This window comes from Aquila chrysaetos, chromosome 12, assembly GCF_900496995.4.
Source record: "Aquila chrysaetos chrysaetos chromosome 12, bAquChr1.4, whole genome shotgun sequence".
Classification (NCBI taxonomy): Eukaryota; Metazoa; Chordata; class Aves; order Accipitriformes; family Accipitridae; genus Aquila; species Aquila chrysaetos.
In genome coordinates, this window is record NC_044015.1 from 43420963 (window position 1) to 43441743 (window position 20781).

General features: G+C 45.7%; 1 protein-coding gene; it reads left to right on the forward strand.

Annotated features, from left to right (window-relative positions):
• Window positions 1-20781, forward strand: part of MSH4 (mutS homolog 4) — an 85268-nt gene that overhangs the window by 36624 nt on the left and 27863 nt on the right.

A 20781-nucleotide genomic window follows, 5' to 3' on the forward strand; every position in this document is an offset into this window, starting at 1 on the left:
AGAGCTTTTTTGTAACACAGTAACAGCAAATTACTGTGGTATTGACACTGTTGATCATTTTTTGTTTAGAAAGTGACTAACAGGAAATCAACAAAAAGTTGAATATCCTTCTTCGTTGATTTTTTTTTTAGTACAACTTCATTGAGTGACTGCAGCCATGTATTCCCGCTTGCAGGAATTTATCTTTCCTCACTTCCTTCTAACCAACTTTGGCCAAGAGTTCTTACATATTTCTATTTTATATATATGTGTGTGTATATATATAAAATTTATTATGCACATATCTATAAAATGGGTAATACACAACAGTGCAATATCTAATTTATAACAACAAATATATTTTTATGTATAGTTATAATATGTATTTCCTTAGTAAAACGTGCCTGAGGACAGTGCCCAGGGGAAGGGGGTACCCATGGTGTCTGAGGTGGTGGGGGCTGGTCCCAAGGTCTTTCAGACTTCCTGGAGAACCCCAGTGCTCTTCACAGGGCTGCAGGGGATTTCCCTTGCCCTTCATTTGTAGCTTGATGTGCCCCAGAGCCCTCTGTTCGCCCGCTGAATCCATCAGTTCACATTTTGAGTTGTTCCAGACTCCTCCATATGCCTTTCTGTGTGCCCCTGGGCCCTGTGTTTGTCTTGCAGTGTGCCACAAAGTTTTCTGTTTAGCTATCTCCCGTGCCAGAGTTTTCCCAGTGCTTTTTGGTGTGCTTCAAGGTCAGCTGTTTCTCTTTCCTTGCATAGCAGGGCTCTCCCTTTGCCTTGTGCACCCAGAGTCTTCTGTCTGCCCTTGTCATCCCCTGATCTTGTCTTGGTTTTCCTTTTATTGCACCCCAAGAGCTCTGCATCTGTTCTCTTGTCCCCTTAATACTCTTCCCTCTTTGTGCACCCCTGAGCTCTTCCTTTAGCTTTCAGCAAGCTGCTGTCAGGATCTGGGATGTGCCTCTGCTGCCCCAGCAGACCTGGTTGTCTCTTTGGGGGCTGGTGGCCACGGCCCCGCGTTCCCCATGGGCCGGAGCTGTAGGCCGGGGGTTGGGCAGGAAGGTGCCACAAGCCTCAGGTGTGGCCGGTGCGGCTGATGGCGACGGCCTCTCTGTGTCCCACGGGCTGCCGCTGCGAGGCGGGGGGCTGCTCTGGCCGGGGCGGTCGCGCCCGAGCTGGTGTGGGACGGCGGAGCCGCCGCTGAGCATCAACCGCCAGCTGGGACGGGCACTGCGGCTGCAACCGCCGAGGCTGTAGGCGCGGGCGGGGGGTCCCCGCAACAGCGAACGTCCCGGACTAGGCGACGCAAACAGCGGGGGGAGCTGGGGAGGCGCGCTGGGGCAAGCCGCGCTGGGGGCGGGGGGTGCCCCGGTGCAGTGGGGAGCCGGCTCCGCGGGGGCGGCCGGCACACGGTAGCCGTGGTGGAGGGAAGAGACGCGCGGGGGCGGGGGGGCAGCGGCATCGAGGGGAGCTGCTCGCCGTTGGGTGGGAGTGGTGCGGCGGGAGCCCTGGGTCAGGTCTGAGCGCTGCGCGGGGTGGGAGGCCCCGCGGGCGGTCGGGGGGGAGCGGGTTAAGGGACGCTTCGGGGCTGTGCCGGGGGCGTGGGGCGGCGCGGCAGGGGCCGTGCCGTGCCGGCATTGAAGCGGAGCCGGTGGCGGGGCAGCCCTGGGCCCCTCCGGCGGGACCGGTGGTCGCACTGCGGCCTCCGCGGGCGCTTCCAGCTGGGCGGGAGGCGGCGAGGGACGGAATACCTGTGGGGGCAAATCTGTCGGAACCGGGCTCCGCCGAGCACGCCGGGAGGCGCGGTGTTCGGACGGCCGGCTTCGGGGCGGCCGTGTTGTGCCCGTGACGTGCTGGGAGATGTAGTTTTCTGCCGGGGCAGGGGTCGGGTCGGCCGTGTTGCGCTCTGTGGCACGCTGGGAGCTGTAGTTCCGGGTGTGCCCGCCTCCTCTAGCCCGCAGGAGTGACTTGGGGTGTCCGTGCGTCGCTCACATGAGAGTCCCCGGCGATTGCCGGGAACAGTGGAGTTTCCTCAGTTTTTCCCAGCTCAGGACAGGGTTTTGTGGAAGTTGTGGACTGACAGGAAGCAGTGCATGCAAAGGCAATATGACGTGCGGAAACAGACTCCACAATCAGTGAGACTGTAAAGTAGGTATGTTTATTCAGCGCTGGGCAGCACGGGGGGGGTAGTCCCACCAAAGTCGTGCGCGCCTGACTCGGCAGTTCACTTCAAATTTATACAGTCAGGTGTTACATATACATGGAGTTTCGCAATACGTCTATACATAGGCATGATCTATCCCCGCTTCATATTAAAATTAGTTCCAAAAAGTCACAAGGCCGGTCTTGGCTGGTTTTGGGGGTCGACTGCTGCTTCTTATCAGGGACTATCTCCTGCCCCAGCCAGCCTCAACAATGCAAACATTAAGCATCACTTCTCATCTGTTATAAATTACATCAATCAATCAATATAGCTAATTGGAATTTTATTAATTATAGTAAGCAGGATATGAACACAAACAGCGCTGGGCGACAGGGGAGTCTCCGCTCCACCAACTGCCGCACTAAGCAGTTTAACTAGTCCCTTTTTATACATCTTTACTTCCGTGTTCATGAAATAGTGGAGATACTCTGCGCATGCTTCAGTTGTTGTGAGGGGGTCGATTTCTGCCTCTTGATGGTCGTTGAGGCTGAAGATTGAAGTCTTCCTCAGTTACCTTCGGATGACCTTTCTTTTGTTTGGTCTTCATTTTGCTGTGTTGTAGTTTTCAGAGCTGTTTTGCAAAAGTCTTCGGCAACCAGTCATGACGTATGCTCAGCTTTTAGTCTCTGTTTCCTGTCAGTTTTAGTTTCTGTTTCCTGTCAGCTTTAGTCTTTGTTTCCTGTTAAGCAAAGCACTTCAAGCGATAGCTTATGTAAGCACCTTTTTTGTGAGTTATATGGTTGTTTGAGAAACAAATATGACCTTTAACAATTCCCCCCTTCTTCTATTTATCATTTGTTTATCAAACATTACATTTTATAGAATTTTGACTATTTTTATCTCATCTTACACAGTTTTCGCTTTCTTCATCACTTATAGTTTCAACTGAAATATAATTAGTTTTTAATAATAGCAGTTTAGTTGTATCAAAGCGATCTTGAATTGTTTTTAACAGATATTTAATAATATATGGTCCAAAGGTTAGTCCTAACATTAACATTATTATAGGACCTGCTAAAGTAGAAAGTAAGGTGGTTAACCAAGGGGAAGCATTAAACCAATTTTCGTACCATGACCTGCTTGCTTCACAATCTTTTTTACGTTGATCTAACCTTTTCCAGAGTTCAGACATGGTATCCTGGACTATTCCTGTATGGTCAGCAAAAGAACAACACTCTTCGTTGAGAGCTACACATAACCCTCCTTCTTTTAAGAACAATAGGTCTAATCCTCTTCTATTTTGCAGCACTACTTCTGATAAAGATTTTACTGAAGTGGCTAAGTTTTGGATAGATCGTTCTATTTTTGCTAAATCCTCATCTACAGCCGTCTGTAAACTTTGTAATTCCTGACCTTTTACTAGGGAGGCTATGCCTGTACCTGCTCCAACTCCGCCTGCTATTAGCAGTGTAGCTAGGGTTACCACTGTAATTGGCTCTCGTTTTTGTCTGTTCAGGTCTCTTTCAAAGTGGCGTAGCACCTCCTCAGAGGTGTGATAGATTAGACGAGGAATAATAATCACCTGTATACAAAACTGAGATTGATTAAACACGTTCAGGGATAGGCAAGGCGTTATTCCGATGTCTGAACACACCCATTTAGCTCCTGGTGTCGGGATAGCCCATTTGTCATTTTGACTTTTGTGTTTCTTTATATTGGTGTTAGTAATTGTTCGGTTGCACAAAGGCTGATACTTTTTGGGCACTGTACCTATACATTTTCCTTGACCTGTTACTAATTGAATAGTAATTCCTTGCGTATGATTCCTCTGGTCATCCCATGGACATTCTCGTGGGTTTGAACCACTAGACCATTGAATCTTACCTGGTTTTCCAATTGCCTCAAAATATGGTGGTCGAACATTATAACATAACCAGCATTCCTCAGTTAAATTTGGTTTGCTTTCATTAAGGGCACGATAAGAGGCTTGCATTAGATTCCATAAGGGGTCTTTGGATTCTGACAACTCTATGTCCCTGGACAAGGAGAATTCAATCACAGTGTCATTAGTTGTTTTTGAAAGGGAGTTTGGAGAAGGGGTTACGACAATTACGGGAGTAACTTTTTCTTTAGAGGAAGCGGGTGGATTCAGGACCAGATTTGGTCCTATTAACAAAGGATCATGAGGAAGCCTTTCTTTAACTATTCTAAAGTAACTTCCCCTATCTGCTCCTGATTCCCAATATCTAATTCCCCAGATACGGCCAACTAACCATGTATCATCTTGGGGTTCTTTTATAATGATTTCAATTCTGTTACAGGACACGCTGCCACAGGGTCTTGTAGGGTGTCCATCAAAATCATGCTGGGGGGGGGGTGCAGCCCGGGGGTCCCCAAGCTACATCTATATATTTATCTCCTCGCGTTTTCCAATTTGAAGCAATAGTTTCACAACCCCAATAGCCACAGTAAAAATGACCTGGATAATTACAATAACTTCTGCCAGGGTTACTTGCTGGACATATATAAAATGCCTTGCATTGGGCCTGAAGCTTTGCTAGATCTGGGGTAAAAATAGGGGAGTTCGGTTCTATAGGTATCAGGGAATATAGATGCACGGAGAAATTCCACTTCCCTGGACCAATCTGAGTTTGAATTAATTTTGTCTCTGGTAAATTATATAATTTCCAAGCCATAGGTTCATGAGGATTTCCATTTGCTTGGGTTATTATCAATAACAAAGCTAACGGTATACCAAAAAAAAGGTGTCTGTCAATTTTGCCAATCCAAATATATTTTTTACTAGCCCTGGGGAAGTTCGGCCATTGCTGTTTTTGCATCCCATTGTTTTGGTTCTTTTCTCCACAGTTTGTTCCTCCTCTGCCTCGCTCGTCGACTCGGTTGCTTCGAGCCACGAGGTGTACCATCTTCTCGGCAGCAAGGGAATTCTTCAGGAGAACAGCTGCTTTGGGCTTTCTGCCTGTTTATATAGGCTTCCCACTTTGCAGCTTTAACTAATGGGGCAAAGCAAGACACGGTTAATACTTCCCTTCTGTACTTTATAGCCAAGATTTCAGCTACAAAGGGGACTGGTTCAGTGAAGTGGTAACAATAATATTGAGGGTTTATTTCTTTGGTAAAAATTTTTCACCACTCATGGGATTCTCGAATAATTTCTTGTTTAGATTCTAATTGTTTTAATTTCCACTCAGTAAGAGTTCTTTGGATTTTCCAACACTGTGTGTAAACTCCTATCGGAGGGTATCCACATTTACAGTGTGTCTACTATTTATCCTGGTATACCTTATACCTAAAACATATAAATGGGTAACATTCACACTGTTGATTGTTGTATCTCAATCGTATATTATGTATATATGTATTGTCTTTTTCTGTATTCTTTCTATATTCTATATTAAGTTGTATAAGTAATCAACAATTTCTACAACCACACTTAGTATGTTTCCACAAATAATACACCAACAATGAAATTCCTATAGCTATTGAAAAGAATATTATACACTTCACACTAAAAGGTAACACTGAAATATATTCTATTAGAGTCTCTGTCATCGCTTATCTCCGTAAAGTTAGCTTCGTGTCACCCGGTGTGCTAACTATTTTCCAATTTGGTGGAGTCACTGGTCCTTTAATTCGACTGGCATGGGTCCATCCTCGTTCAGCAGTTCTGACAGCTGTTTCTGTAGCAAGCAGAACAAGGTAAGGTCCTTCCCATTTAGGTTTTAAGTTTTCTTTTTTCCAAGCTTTCACCATTACCCATTCTCCTGGTTCAATATTGTGTATTTTTAGATCTAATGGCGGTCGTTGAACTAAAAGACCTTTCTTCCATAGCATGTTCCTATGTTTAGACAATTGAGATATATATTCATTTATCATATTGTCTCGTATTAACACATGATCTTGTGGTTCTTCTATTCTATAAGGCATTCCATACATCATTTCAAAGGCTGAAATTCCTAGGTCTGCCCTAGGTCTTGTTCGTAATATTAATAAAGCCATGGGTAAACACTTTACCCATGATAATTTAGTTTCAATAATTAATTTTGTTAATGTATTTTTTAATTCTCCATTCATCCGTTCTACTCTCCCTGAACTCTGGGGATGCCATGGAGTATGATGTTCCCACTTAATTCCCAGGATATTTATTAAATCTTGTACAATTTTTGACACAAAATGCGGTCCTCTGTCTGAATCTATTACTTCGATATTTCCATATCGAGGTATAATGTGTTCCAATAACGTTTTTGTGACCTGATTAGCAGTTGCTCTTGAGGTAGGGAATGCTTCTACATATTGTGTTAAATGATCTACTATTACTAATAAATATTTATAATGTCCAACTTTAGGTAATTCCGTGAAATCAATTTGAACTCTGGTAAATGGTTTATATGCGGGTGGCCGTCCCCCAAAAGATTTTCCTTTTACACGGGTTCTATTTACTCTCTGACAAGTTCTACAGGTAGCTGTTATGGTTTTAGCAATATTATATATTCCTATACATGAATACAGTTGTTCAAAATAGTCTACTAGTGCTTGTGTTCCCCAATGTGTTTTTATATGAATTTTTGTTAGAATCGAATTGGCCACTGCCTTAGGCAAAACTTCTCTGCCATCAGGTAGAATCCATTTATTATTTATCTCTTGTACTTTCATTTCTTTTAGTTTCTTGGTTTCATGTTGTGAAAAACTATATAGTTTTACACTATTAATTTTGTTATCTAGAGTAATTGTTTTATTTCCTGCCACCCTTTTAGCTTCTTGATCTGCAATATTATTCCCTCTGATTTGATAAGATAGTCCTTTTTGGTGTCCCTTAACATGGACTATGGCAATTCGTTCTGGTTCTCTTAAGGCTGTTAAAACTTGTTTAGTAAGTTCAGGGTGTATTAAGTCTTTTCCTTGTGAATTTATAAAACCCCTTTCTTCCCATATTTTTCCAAACGTATGCACTACTCCGTAGGCATATCTTGAATCGGTATAGATAGTACCTCTTTTCTGTGATAAGTATAGTAACGCTCTCCAAAGAGCATATAATTCACATGCTTGAGCTGACCAATTAGCACTTAAAGGTCCCGATTCTATTACTTGAAAAGTTTCATTGTCCATTTTTATTACCGCATATCCAGAAATCCTTTTCCCTTCTACTATTCTCGAAGAACCGTCGACAAACAGTTTTTCTCCCTGTTCTAATCCTTCCTCTTCCAAGTCTGGGCGTATTTTTGTTTGTTGTTCTATTGCTTGAAAGCAATCATGAACCAGTAATGAATTTTTCCCAGGGTATAAAAATTCCGCAGGGTTTATTGCTCCTGTAGATTTTATGGTCAGTTTAGGTGACTCTATAAGTATCCCTTCATATTTTAAGAGTCTACTATCTGTTAGCCACTTTTCAGCTTTCTGTTGTAGTATCCCTCGTATATTATGAGGTGCATATAAGATGATTTCCCCGTTAAAAGTTACCCGATTTGTCTCTTCTAATAATAAAGCAGCAGCGACAATTATCTGTAAACATGTTGGCCAGCCCCTACTGACCGGATCTAATATTTTTTGAAAGATACCCCACGGGTTTCTTCTGACCGGCCCATTCTTGAGTTAATACTCCAAAAGCAGTTCCTTCATGTACATTCACAAACAAATGAAAAGGTCTTTTCAAATCAGGTAGACTTAGTACTGGGGCTTGGCTCAATTCAAGTTTCAATTTTTCAAATTGTTCTTCTTCTCCCTGAGTCCACTTAGGAACTTTATCTTGAACTAATTGATTGTATAAAAATTTGACTTTATAACTATAATTTTCTATCCACTGTCTACAGTATCCAAATAGACCTAATACCTGTCTAATTTGTCTTTTGGTCCTGGGCATATTTAATTCCAGAATCCCTTTAATTCGTTCTGGGTCCAATTTTTTTTTTCCTTTGAACAAATAATGCCCTAGGTATTTGACCTTTTCTTCTACAAACTGCAGTTTGTCCTTTGAAACTTTTAGGCCTTTTTCTGCCAAAAAGTTTAATAATTTCACACTATCTTCTAATACTTTGTCTCTTGATTCTCCAGCTATTAATAAATCATCCACATATTGAAGCAAAATATTCTCGGGTTGTACGTGAAAGTCTTCTAATAATTTTTCTAAAGCTTGTCCAAATAAATTGGGAGATTCTGTGAACCCCTGAGGTAACACAGTCCATCTCAATTGTTGCTTTCTATTTGTCTCAGGATCTTCCCATTCAAATGCAAAATAATCCCTACTTTGTTCAGCTAGGGGACAAGCCCAAAATGCATCTTTTAAATCTATAACACTATACCATGATTTTTGTGGTCCTAGTTTACTGAGTAGGGTATACGGGTTAGCTACTACTGGAAAGCGTGTAATTGTTCTTTTATTAATTTCTCTTAAATCATGTACTAATCGGTACTTTCCCTTGGGTTTCTTCACCGGTAAAATAGGAGTATTAAAAGGGGACATGCAGGGTTCTAATATTCCCTGTGCTATTAATCTGTCAATTTCTGGTTTTAATCCCTTTCTTCCTTCGAGTGATAAAGGATATTGTTTAATCCTGACTGGGATATTCGGGTTCTTAATCTGTATCTCGAAGGGAATCATATCAAGTTTACTTATGGTGTTCGGTGTATACCACACATCAGGATTTATCATTTTTTCATCTGTAGTATTTAAAGGATATACTGACACTCTTAATTTCTTATCTTCTACTTTGATTTCCAATTTTAACTCTATAATTAAATCTCGTCCCAATAAATTATATTCTGCTTCAGGGACGAGAAGGAGTTCACCTATTCCATATATATTATTTGTTTCAAATAATACGTCCTTAATTTTATTTACTTCAAACGGTTCTCCCTTAGCTCCAATGACTTGGACCTTTTCAGGAGACAATTTACAACCCATAGGTAATTGTCTAATTGTTGATTTTTCAGCTCCAGTATCTATTAAAAAGGTGAACTCCTGCTTTTGGGGACCTATTTTCAATTTTATCAAGGGCTCTGGGTGACTCCGATCCCCTAAAAGGTAGAGCCCCTGACTATCCTATTCTGATTTTACAATCTCTTCATCTCTGATTCTCTGCCTACAATTCTTTTTTATATGTCCTTTCTTTCCGCAATAAAAACAACATCCTTGTTCTTTCCTTATAGTTATCTCAGCGTCTGTTTCCTTTGATCTATAGTCTCGGGACGCCACCTTTTGTCCTTCTCTCACTGCTGCAACCATCATTTTTATCTGTCTTTTATGGCTTTCTTCTTCTCGCCTTACATATACCTTCTGAGCTTCTCGTAATAATTCATCTAATCCCCTGTCCTGCCAATTTTCCAACTTTTCAATTTTCTTTCTTATATCTTTCCAGGATTTTGCCACAAATTGAGTTTTTAGAAGGGCTTGTCCTAAGGGTGTATCAGGATCTAGCCCTGAGTATAACTGGAGTGCTTTTCTTAAGCGTTCCAGCCAGTCAGTTGGACTCTCATCTTTTCTCTGTCTTTCATTAAAGGCTTTATTGATGTTTTGACCACGAGGGACAGCTTCTCGGATACCCTGGATCACTATAGTTCTTAAGTCCTGCATATGGACTCTATGATTTGGATCTTGATTACTCCAATTAGGTCTTTGAAGTGGCCATTTAGTATCAGCTTGAGGTCCTTGGGCATGTTGTATATCCCAGAGCCTCATTCCTGCATGCCGGATCATCTCTCGTTCTTCGGTTGTAAATAAACGAGTAAGTATTGACTGTATTTCGTCCCAGGTGTATATATTAGGACCTAGAAACTGGTCCAATCTTTCGGCCACTCCTATGGGGTCTTCTATTAGATTCCCCATCTCCTCTTTTTTAAAATCTCTAAGATCAGCCGAATTTAAGGGAACCGATATAAACCCTATTTCATGTTGGGCTCCCCCCATAGGTATTTCCCTTAAAGCGTATATTTGAGTAGTTCCTTTTTGACTACGAGTTCTGGGTCTTGAGGGGGGAGAACCTGGGTTCGGTTCTGATGGCAAAGCAGGTGCCTGGGGTGTCGCTGGCGCCTGTATAGGTGGTGGGGCATATGGAGGTGGGACTAAGAGGCTCTCTTCCAATTCCTCTTTTCGTTTTTCACGTTTCTCTTTCGTCTCGCTAACTGGATAGAGAGACATTGTGTCTTGGGGACATTGTATCCATATTTTTGCATAGTCACTCTCCTCTGGGTTGAATGGTGTTTTAGTATTAACCCAGAGATTTAGTTGCTGCCTTACCCAATCTTCCTCTGACCCATATACTGGCCAATATACGGATTTGGAGATTTGTTTCCCTCCCCAAACTTTGGTACAATAACTAATCATTTTATATTTTTCTTTCCCAGACGTTCCGGGAAAGTGTTTCCAGTTACTTAGAATATGTCCTAAGGGCGTATCCTTAGGTACTTTGGGTAACCCACCCATGGGAATCGAAGGCTTACTATTCTTCGAACCCATCTTCTGGAATATCTTCTTTCACACACACACTCGTCCCCCTTGTTCCTGGCCCAGTCCCTCGCGGGAGTTGGGAACCGCAGTATTTAAGGGTCCACACTCGCTTGGTTCAGTATATCGAACCTCTCAATTAACGTATTCCAGGAAGACCCGACCCCGACCGAACGGTATCCCGCGTTATACTCACGCGTCCCTACGCCTCCTGCGTCTTCGTCCGGACTTTCGTGCACAAAATTTATGGGATCTTACCGGTTCCTTTTGTTCAATATCCTTTAATTTAGGTTCGTCGGTAAGGAGTTTAGTAAAAAGAAACAGCCTCCTCAGAGCCACAAAAATCTTGCGGGGCGCCCCCCTGAAGGACTGTATCCCAACTCTTCCTTATCCGAGTCACGGCACCATAATTGTTATAAATTACATCAATCAATCAATATAGCTAATTGGAATTTTATTAATTATAGTAAGCAGGATATGAACACAAACAGCGCTGGGCGACAGGGGAGTCTCCGCTCCACCAACTGCCGCACTAAGCAGTTTAACTAGTCCCTTTTTATACATCTTTACTTCCGTGTTCATGAAATAGTGGAGATACTCTGCGCATGCTTCAGTTGTTGTGAGGGGGTCGATTTCTGCCTCTTGATGGTCGTTGAGGCTGAAGATTGAAGTCTTCCTCAGTTACCTTCGGATGACCTTTCTTTTGTTTGGTCTTCATTTTGCTGTGTTGTAGTTTTCAGAGCTGTTTTGCAAAAGTCTTCGGCAACCAGTCATGACGTATGCTCAGCTTTTAGTCTCTGTTTCCTGTCAGTTTTAGTTTCTGTTTCCTGTCAGCTTTAGTCTTTGTTTCCTGTTAAGCAAAGCACTTCAAGCGATAGCTTATGTAAGCACCTTTTTTGTGAGTTATATGGTTGTTTGAGAAACAAATATGACCTTTAACATCATGCCCTTGGGCCAACAATGCAAACATTAAGCACCACTTCTCATCCTCTTGGGCCATGTCTACCTCTATTGAAATTTCTTTAACTTCATTATAAGCTAGATAATTATTAAACAGTTCCTATCTACATCCATATATCTACTATATCTACTAAGGTTCCTTTGGCTCCCCATTTCAAATACAGTAACCAGAAGTATGTGTACACTTACAAGACTAATCTTGAGCAATATCCTTAGTTACCAAATAACCGAGATTGATATGTTTTCGGTCCAATGGTGATGAGTTTTCCCTTATCTAGAGCTTTTATGGTTCATTTGTCCAAATGTACGAAAGCATGCAAACCTAAAGATGAGGCATGATTTAGCCTCAGTGCCTCTTCCCGAACATACATTCTCGATAAACAGTAAATGCTCAAATTAAATTTATGTTTCAAAGTCTACTTTGATAGTTTTTTTTCCCTATCTCTGGCAGGACCAGGCATGGCTCTCCCCAGGGGCTGGGGCCATCCCAGGTTGACAGCAGGGGTGGGGTAAGGCAGGCAGGGAGGGTATGAAAACCTGTGAGGACTCCTGACAGCAGTAGCTTTGCCCAGGTTGGGGCTGGGAAAGCAGCTGCTGTGAGAAGTGGTGCTACAAGGAGGGCTGTGCTGAGCTTTCCTGTTACAGGAGCAGAAGGGAAAGTCCCCAGGGAAACGTGAACAACCCACACCAAGGACCCTACAATGGCACAAGAGACCCTGGAACAGCCCTTCACTCCCTGCAGCAGCCCGAGACACCATGTAACCACCTCCCAACACCACCATGTTCAGGCACCTTTTCCTGCATGCAGAGAGGCTGCAGGAGGACCAGGTGCAGGTACAGAGAGTCCCCAGTCACCTCCAAGCACCTACTGGAGCCACTTTTATTTTCTTCACAGGCACAGGGTCTCTTCTTGCTGCTTCTATGGTGCTCTGTGCCCTGATGTACTGTGTTGAGATACACCCTTCTCGCTGCCCTCTGGTCTGCCTGAGCACATCAAAATGGGTGTGCCACTGAAAACTAGGCTAGGATGTCTTGGCTATCTGGTATATGACAAATAGGAGGGGGATTGAGGGGCAGGATATGAAAGAACATGTGAATGAGAAACAGCTGCCCTGGAAGCTTGAGATGGGGGCTGTGACTCAAGAGGTGTAGAAGTAGTGGGGCAAGATGGTTGTGAGGGAGGTGTGTTGTAAGTGGCAGTGCAGCGGTGCAGAGCAATTTCACGCATGCTGTTGACTCCTGGCACTCTTGTTTTGCAGATGATGAAGAGGGATGTGGCAATTTAAGAAACGCTGTAGAGGATGTGACTTCTGTTGTGGATGGAATCTGATGCCCAGCACTGTGGAAGATAAGTTGAGGTGATAAAGGCTATTGGGGGAGGTGGTGCCTGGGGGGTGGAGGGGGAGGGCAGGCAGACACAGGGGGCTGAAAATGAGATCAGCAAGGAGGGCTGTTTGAGATCAGTCAGATTTAGGCAGATAGAGGGCCCAAGGAATTGCCTGCATGATGTGAGCATGTGTCAGGCAGGGCAGTTTCAGCCTGTGTCTGTGTCATAGTGTAGTCTGTGTTCTATGTCCTATACCTTGCTCAGGTCTTGAAGCCCTGTAGCTCTTTGTGCTCAAGGAGCACAGCATGCACCTCTGTAGCCATCCCAAGGGTCTCAAATGCCTCATGGCCATAGTGGCCATCAACCTCTTCTTGTCTTGCATTTGGAGTTTAAAGCGTGGATCTGTCTTGTGTCTTTTGCATCATAGATGTTTCTGGATGGTCATCTTTGGCAGCAAGCCAGGCTGTGTCAGCAGCTCTTCTCTTGAGAGTTCTGTTTTCACAGGAGTTTCTTCCCTGTGTCCTTACAGTCTCAGCTCTTAGAGCCTGTCTCTCTTTACATTTGTTGCCCCAGTTTTGACAGTAGCTTTCTGTCATGGGCTGTAGCATTAGACTCTTCTCTGGGGCTGCTGTGGAGCATCCATGCCATTGCAGCACCATAGGGTTTCTTGGCCAGCAGTGTCTTCCCTTCAGGAGTCATAATTTTCACATGTGATCTTCTCATATCTTTTGGTCATGTTGTTCATAGTGTCTGTGTGTGCTGTCAGTCTGCCTGTGTGTTTGGGTTGGAGCTATCCTGCATGGGGGGTGTAGCAATGGTAGAGTCAGAGGTAGTGTAGCAATACAGTGGTGAGGTAACGTGTTGATCTGCCTGGTTAGTTTTGGCAGGGACTGTACGGTCCATCTTGTGACAAGTATCTATTGGCAGCTGTTGCACAGAGTTGGTTCCATTGTGTTTGTTTTTTCTCGGGTGTCAAGGTGGTGACCTGAGCCCTTAGGGAGTGGCTGTTTGCATGGTAGTTGAGTGGGTTTGAATCTTGAATGCTTCTATGTGTGGGGCTTAATGTTCTTTATTTTGTTATTGCAGGCTGTAGTTAGAACTTACTTGGTATTTGTAAATGGAGAGCTGTGAAGCTATTGGTCAGCGTCCAGGTGAGTTGCTTTATATTTTTTGCAGATGCAGAGGGATGAGCCATGTGTCAAAGGGCGATGGAGGAGGTGAGCGGAGGGCTGTAAGAAGGTGGGCTAGCATGTGTGTGTGGGGGGGAAGGAGCTGTTGTTGGTGACTATATGGCCATTTCTTTGCTCTTTGTTTTGAAGGTGTGAAGCAACATGGGAAGCAGGGTGTCTGCACCAGAGCAGACTCAGGCAAGGTGAGCTATGACCAGTGAGCTAAAGTGGAGAGGTTTTTTTGAGGTGTCATATTGTTGTGGTTAGAATCATCCCCTGTTGTTTGGGTTTTACAGGTGGTGCACAGGCTTCAGTGTGGCAGCCTGGAGGTTTGGAGTCACGGTGGTCGAGCAACCAAGGTAAAGGAGTGGGAGAGAGGAATTGCTGGAGGCAGGCTGTGGTTTTGGATGATATCTCAGTATGTACTTTTTCATCTGGCTTTTGCATGTGCCACACGCAGTCCCAGAGGGGCGAAGCCACGTGCCAGCAAGAAGTCTGAGGTGACGTGGTTGTCAGCTGGAATGGAGTTGAATTTCAAAGTAGTATGAGGCATCTCACTTGTGCATTTCCCTTTGCTTTTGCAGGCCCTCTTCAGAAATGGCTGAGGATGTAAGGTGAGGCTGGGCGGGAGAGAAGAGAGGCATGGCTGGCGATTGCTTCTGAGCACAATGGTCTTTTTGTCACTTTGGTCTTCCAGGTGATGCTGCCTGCACCATCCGACTTTGGAATTGGAGTGGAGCAGGTGAGTGAAAAGCTGTGGTGCTTCTGAGGAGGGTGTTGCTGTGGAAGAGGTCAGTGTTGGCTGGCGTGGCAGTGACTGAAAGGAGGCTCTTCTTGCAGATGAAGAGGAACCTGGTACCTGCAGGAACACCCTACTTAGCAGATGCATTTTTTTGTCAAGGGTGGATTCTGACCCCCAGCTCTCTGAAAGCTAAGTTGAGGGGCTTATGTTATATATGTGCGGGGTGGTTGGGCAGGGTGGCATTGCAGGGTGGGGCAGGCAGGGGGTTTAAAGTCAATGCTGTGGTGAGGGTTGTCCAGGATAAGTCACGTCTGGGTGCAGCTAGAGAGCATGGGGTCTGTCCCACAGGATGTGAGCATGTGCTGGGCAAGGCAGTTCCAGCCTGTGTGGTGTCTTGTAGTGTCATTTGTGTAGTCTGTGTCCTATACCATACTTTTCTTAGGTCTTGATGTCTGCATTGCTTTTTGCACTTGGTGAGTACCTCAGTAGCCATCACGAGGGTCTTGAATGTGTCACCTCGTCAGCATGGTGCCAGTCGTGTGCTTCTTGTTTAGCAATTAAAGCTTGAAGTGTGGATCTGTCTTATACATTTTGTGTCATAGATGTTTCTGGACAGTCATCTTTGCAGTGGCGATCTGGGCTGCGTCAGCAGCTCTTCTCTTGTCTTGAGCGTTCAGCTTCCACAGGGTCCTCTTCCAGGGTGTCTTCCTGTGTCCTTACAGTCCTGGGCCTTAGAGGCTGGCTACTTGTGCATCCATTGTCCTGGTTTTGGCAGTAGCTTTCTGTCACAGGCCGTGGTGTGTGACTTGTTTTTTTCCAGGCCTGCCGTAGAGCATCGATGCCATGCTGTTGTGGCACCGTAGGGCTTCTTGGCCAGTGGCATCTTCCCTCCTCTGAGACTTGTTTGTTTTGTGTGTGTTCTTGCATCTTATGGTCATGTTGTTTGTATGGTGTTGGCCTGTGTGCATACTTGGGCCAGAGCTGTCCTGGCTGGGAGTGTAGCAACAGTAGAGTTGGGACTAGTGTAGTAGTACATTCGGTGTGGTAATATGTTGAAATGCCCAGACTGTTTTGGCAAAGACCGTGTGGTCCATCTCTGGGTGAGTAGCTTTCAGCAGCTTGCATAGAGAGTTGTTCCCCTTTGTGTTTCGCAGGTACCAGGGGGGTGACTTGAGGCAGTAAGGAGTGGCAGCTGGTGTGGTACTTGAGCAGGTTGAATCCTGAATGTACCTAAGCTTGTATGTCTGGGACTTAATGTCTGGGTTTGGCTTTTTTTTTTTGCAGGCATTTTGCTTTTTTTTTTTGTTAGTTCGTGGTGGTTTGTTTTTTTGGGTTTGTTTTGGTTTTTTTTTTTGTTTTTTTTTTTTTGAAGGCATATGCAAAAGGAGACAAGACCCTTTTGTCTTTTCAAGCTATCAGTCAGCTTCTGGGTGAATGGCTTTATGTTTTTTCAGATGCAGAGCAAAGAGCCTTGGGCCACAGAGCAACGGGGGGGTGGGGGGGGGGGGGGCGGAGGCGGGAGCTGAGTGGAAGGATGTAAGAAGGTGGGATAGAGTGTTGTGTCAGAGAGCAGGTGCTACTGTTGGCAGCTCTGACTAGATTATAGCCTTTCCTGATTTTGTTTTGAAGGTGTGAAGCAAAGTGTGAAGTGGGATTTCAGCACCAGAGCTGAGTGATGAAGAGAGGGCTGAGGTAGCAGTTAGTTCTGAGGTGTCATTCTGTTGACATAGTTGTAATCATTCCCTGCTGTTTGTGTTTTACAGGTGGGTACAGGCCTCAATGTAGATGACTGAATAAACAGACTTGGTGGGCGAGTGGCCAAGGTGAAGGAGGGCGAAAGGTATTGCTGCAGGCAGCCTGTGGTTTTGGGAGGTATCTCAGAGTGTACATTTCCTCTGTTGTTTTTGTTTGTTTGTTTGTTTGTTTGTTTTTTACAGATGCCAGTCTCAAGGGGTGAAACTGCACACTGATGAGTGGCCCAGGAAGGTGAGACAGTTGTTGGCCAGGTTAGAGTTGAATTGCAAAGTAGCATGAGGCAACTCAGTGAAGTGTTTCCCTTTGGTGTTGCAGGTGCCTTGAAGGGCTCTCTTCAGAAATGGCTGAGGATTTGAGATGAGTTGGTGGAGATAAGAGGAGCAGCTGGTGGCCCCTGCAGAATGGGTGATTGCTTCCAAGCACAATGGTCATTTTATCTTTATCGTTTCCCAGGTGCTGTGAGAGCTGGTGGTCTCAACATCTGATTTTGAGAGCAGAGCAGGTGAGTGGAGTGACACTGTGCTTCTGAGGAAGGTGGTGTTGTGGAAGAGGCTGGTGTTGTCTGGCTTGCCAGTGGCTGCCACCACTCTGTTTTGCAGATGATGCAGAGGAACCTGGCACTGGCAGAAGCATCCTGGGTAGATGGCATGTTCCTCGTTTGTCATGGTTTAAACCCAGCTGGCAACAAAGCACCACAAGGCCGCTTGCTCACTCCTCCCCCTCAGTGGGATGGGGAGGAGAAAATATAAAGAAAAGCTCCTGGGTCAACACAAGGACAGGGAGGGAACACTCACTAATTATGGTCACGGGCAAAAAACAGGCTCAACCTGGGGAAAAAATTGAATTTACTACCAACCAAATCAAAACAGGATAATGAGAAGTAAAATCAAATCTTAAAATGCCTTCCCTCCACCCCTCCCTCCTTCCTGGGCTCAACTCCACTCCTGATTTTCTCTACCTCCTTCCCACCAGCGGTGCAGGGGGATGAGGAATGGGGGTTGGGGTCAGTTCCTCACACATTGTCTCCTCCTTGGTGGGGAGGACTCCTCACTCTTCCCTTGCTCCTTCATGGGGTCTGTCCCACAGGAGGCAGTTCTCCACTGTCGTGGTTTAATGCCAGCCAGCAACTAAGCACCACGCAGCCACTCACTTACTTCCCCCCCACCCAGTGGGTTAGGGGAGAGAATCGGGGAAAAAAAGTAAAACTCGTGGGTTGAGATAAAAACAGTTTAATAGGACAGAAAGGAAGAAAATAATGATAATAATAACAGCAATAAAATGACAATAATAATAATAAAAGAATTGGAATATACAAACCAAGCAATGCACAGTGCAGTTGCTCACCACTCGCCGACCGATGCCCAGTTAGTTCCTGAGCAAAGATTCCCCCCCCAGGCCAACTGCCCCCAGTATATATACTAGGCATGATATCACATGGTATGGAATATCCCTTTGGCCAGTTTGGGTCAGCTGCCCTGGCTGTGTCCCCTCCCAACTTCTTGTGCCCCTCCAGCCTTCTTGCTGGCTGGGCATGAGAAGCTGAAAAATCCTTGACTTAGCCTAAACATCACTTAGCAACAACTGAAAACATTCTTCTCATACTGAATCCAAAAGGTAACACTATACCAGCTACTAGAAAGAAAATTAACTGTATCCCAGCCAAAACCAGGACATCCCTGAACTGCTCCAGCGTGGGTCCTTTCCACAGGCTGCAGTCCTTCAGGAACAAACTGCTCCAGCGTGGGCTTTCCTATGGGGTCACGGCCATCTTGGGGGACATCCCCCTGCTCTGGCATGGGCTCCTCCACGGGCTGCAGGTGGGCATCTGCTCCCCAGCTCCCCTCCATGGGCTGGGGGAGACAGCCTGCCATCTCACCGTGGGCTGCAGGGGCATCCCCTCCTCCAGTACATCTCCTCCCTCTCCTCCTTCACTGACCTCGGTATCTGCAGAGGGGTTTCTCTCATATTCCATTCCACTCCCCTCCCCCACTGCAGGTTCCCCTTCTTAAATCTGTTCTCCTGGAGGCACTAGTATCATCACTAATGGGCTCGGCCTGGGCCAGAGATGGGTCCGGCTTGGAGCCAGGGGAGCTTCGAGCAGCTTCTCACAGGAGCCGGCCCTGCAGCCCCTGCCCCGCTACCAAAACCCCACCACACAAACCCAAAACATTGTTGAGGATGGATTCTGACCCTCCCCAGCAGTCTGAAAGCTAAGTTGAGGGGCACGTGCTATGGGTAGAGAGGGGTGAGGTGGAGAGGGATTGCAGAGCAGGGCAAACAGGGGGTTTGAAGTCTGCGCCGTGGAGAGGGCTGCTCAGGATCAGTTGTGTTTAGGTGCAGACAGAGGGTGTGCGGTCAGTTGTGTACAATGTGAGTGTATGCTGGGCAGGGCAGTTCCAGCCTCTGTGTGTGTGTCATGATGTAGTTTGTGTAGTCTGTATTCTGTGTCCTACGCCATATCTTCCACAGGTCTTGGTGCCCACTGTTGCACTTTGTGCTCGGCAAGCTCAGCGAGCACCTCTGTAGCAATCATGATGATCTTGAATGCCTTGCTTCATTGGCGTAGTGCCAGTCGTGCACTTCTTGTCTTGCAGTTGAAGCTAGAAGCGTGGATCTGTCTTGTGTGTTTTGCATCGTAGATGTTTCTGGGTGGTCACTGTTGCAGCAGCAATCCAGGCTGCGTCAGCAGCTCCTCTCTTGAGAGTTCTGTCTTCATGGGGTCCTCTTCTGGGGGTTTCTTCCCCACATTCTTACAGTCTTGGGTCTTAGAGACTGGCTTACCACACCCATCATCCCAGTTTTGATGGCAGCTTTCTGCCACAGGCTGTGGCATTTGACTCTTCTCTGGAGCTGCTGTAGAGCATCAGTACTCTGCTGTCACAGCACCATAGGACTTTGTGGCTGGTGATGTTTTCCCACTGGGAGTCATTCGTCTAGCGCATGGTCTTCTTGCATCTTTTGGTCATGTCATTTGTATTGTCTGTGTGCGGTGTCGGTCCGTGTGTGCATTTGGGTTGGAGCTGTCCTGCCTGGGGGTGTAGCAACAGTAGAATTAGGGGCAGTTGTCATAACCCAGGCTGGACAGACCAGGGAGTCATGTTGAGTTCAGAATTCCCTCAAGCTAAATTAAGGTGAAATGACACCAAACAATCAGTTAAACGTATTATTCGTGGCAGAAGCAGCCTGAAATTGGGAGGTGTTAACAGAAGGTGGTGGGGTCTCTCACAGCAGGAATTGGCATGGAACTACCTCAGTAAACCATGTAACCCATAGTAACCATATACCTTAATTCAGGGAAGAAAATAAGGAGATCCCTCCTGTGGGGTCGTGAAGTTCAGAGTGGATCCCCATGCTTTCTCGACTCCTCTCTGAGAAGAGCCCAGGGGCAGCTGGATCCTCTCCTAGTCCCAGACTTGGTCAACAGTTTTGTGTCTTGAAGGGATGAGGTGTAGGGATTATGAAAAAGGGAAGAGAGAGAAAAAGGAAAAGAGAAAGATTTCACTGGTCCTGGGTCCAGTGTTGGTCCAGCCAGCCTAAGGGTCCAGTTCTGGTGGGCATGCGTGCATGAGGCTTCAGTTTGTGTCCTTTTATCATCTCCTTGCCCCTCCTTCAGGCAGACACTTGAACTCATTAGGCTAATTAAGTGTCATGCAGGGTTTGTGCTTTCAGAACCTTCTGGAAATGGGTCGGTGGGCTTGGGGGTCCTTTGGGGAGTAACTTCCCCTTCCCGGAGCTGTGCACCCTCCAGCACACCCTCCTCTTCCTGTTGCTGATGTCCTGGGCTGATCTGTGCTGATCGGCTTCTTTTCATCTCTGTTTCCTTGCTATGCAGGGTTCGTTGTTATGCAGTTTGTGCTTATGCAGAACTTGCCCCACCACAATGTTTGCGACACTAACTCTTTCAGTCTCTCACAGCAGGGTAGCCCTACAGCGCTGCGGTAATATGTTGATCTGTCTAGTTTCTCCTCCCAGGGACCATATGGTCCATCTCTGGGTGAGTAGCAGCTGGTGCAGAGTCATTCCTGTAGCATCTCTCAGGTGTTGAGGGGCGAGCTCAAGCCTCTTGGGAACAGCTGTTTGCGTGGTAGTTGAGCAGATGCCATCTTGAATGTGCCAAAGCTTTTATGTGTGAGTCTTAATGTCTGTTCTTCATTTTTTTGCAGGCTGTAGTTAGAATTTAGAAGGCATATGCAAAAGGAAACAAGACATTTGGCCTCTTCAAGCTATTGGTCCACATCTGGGTAACCT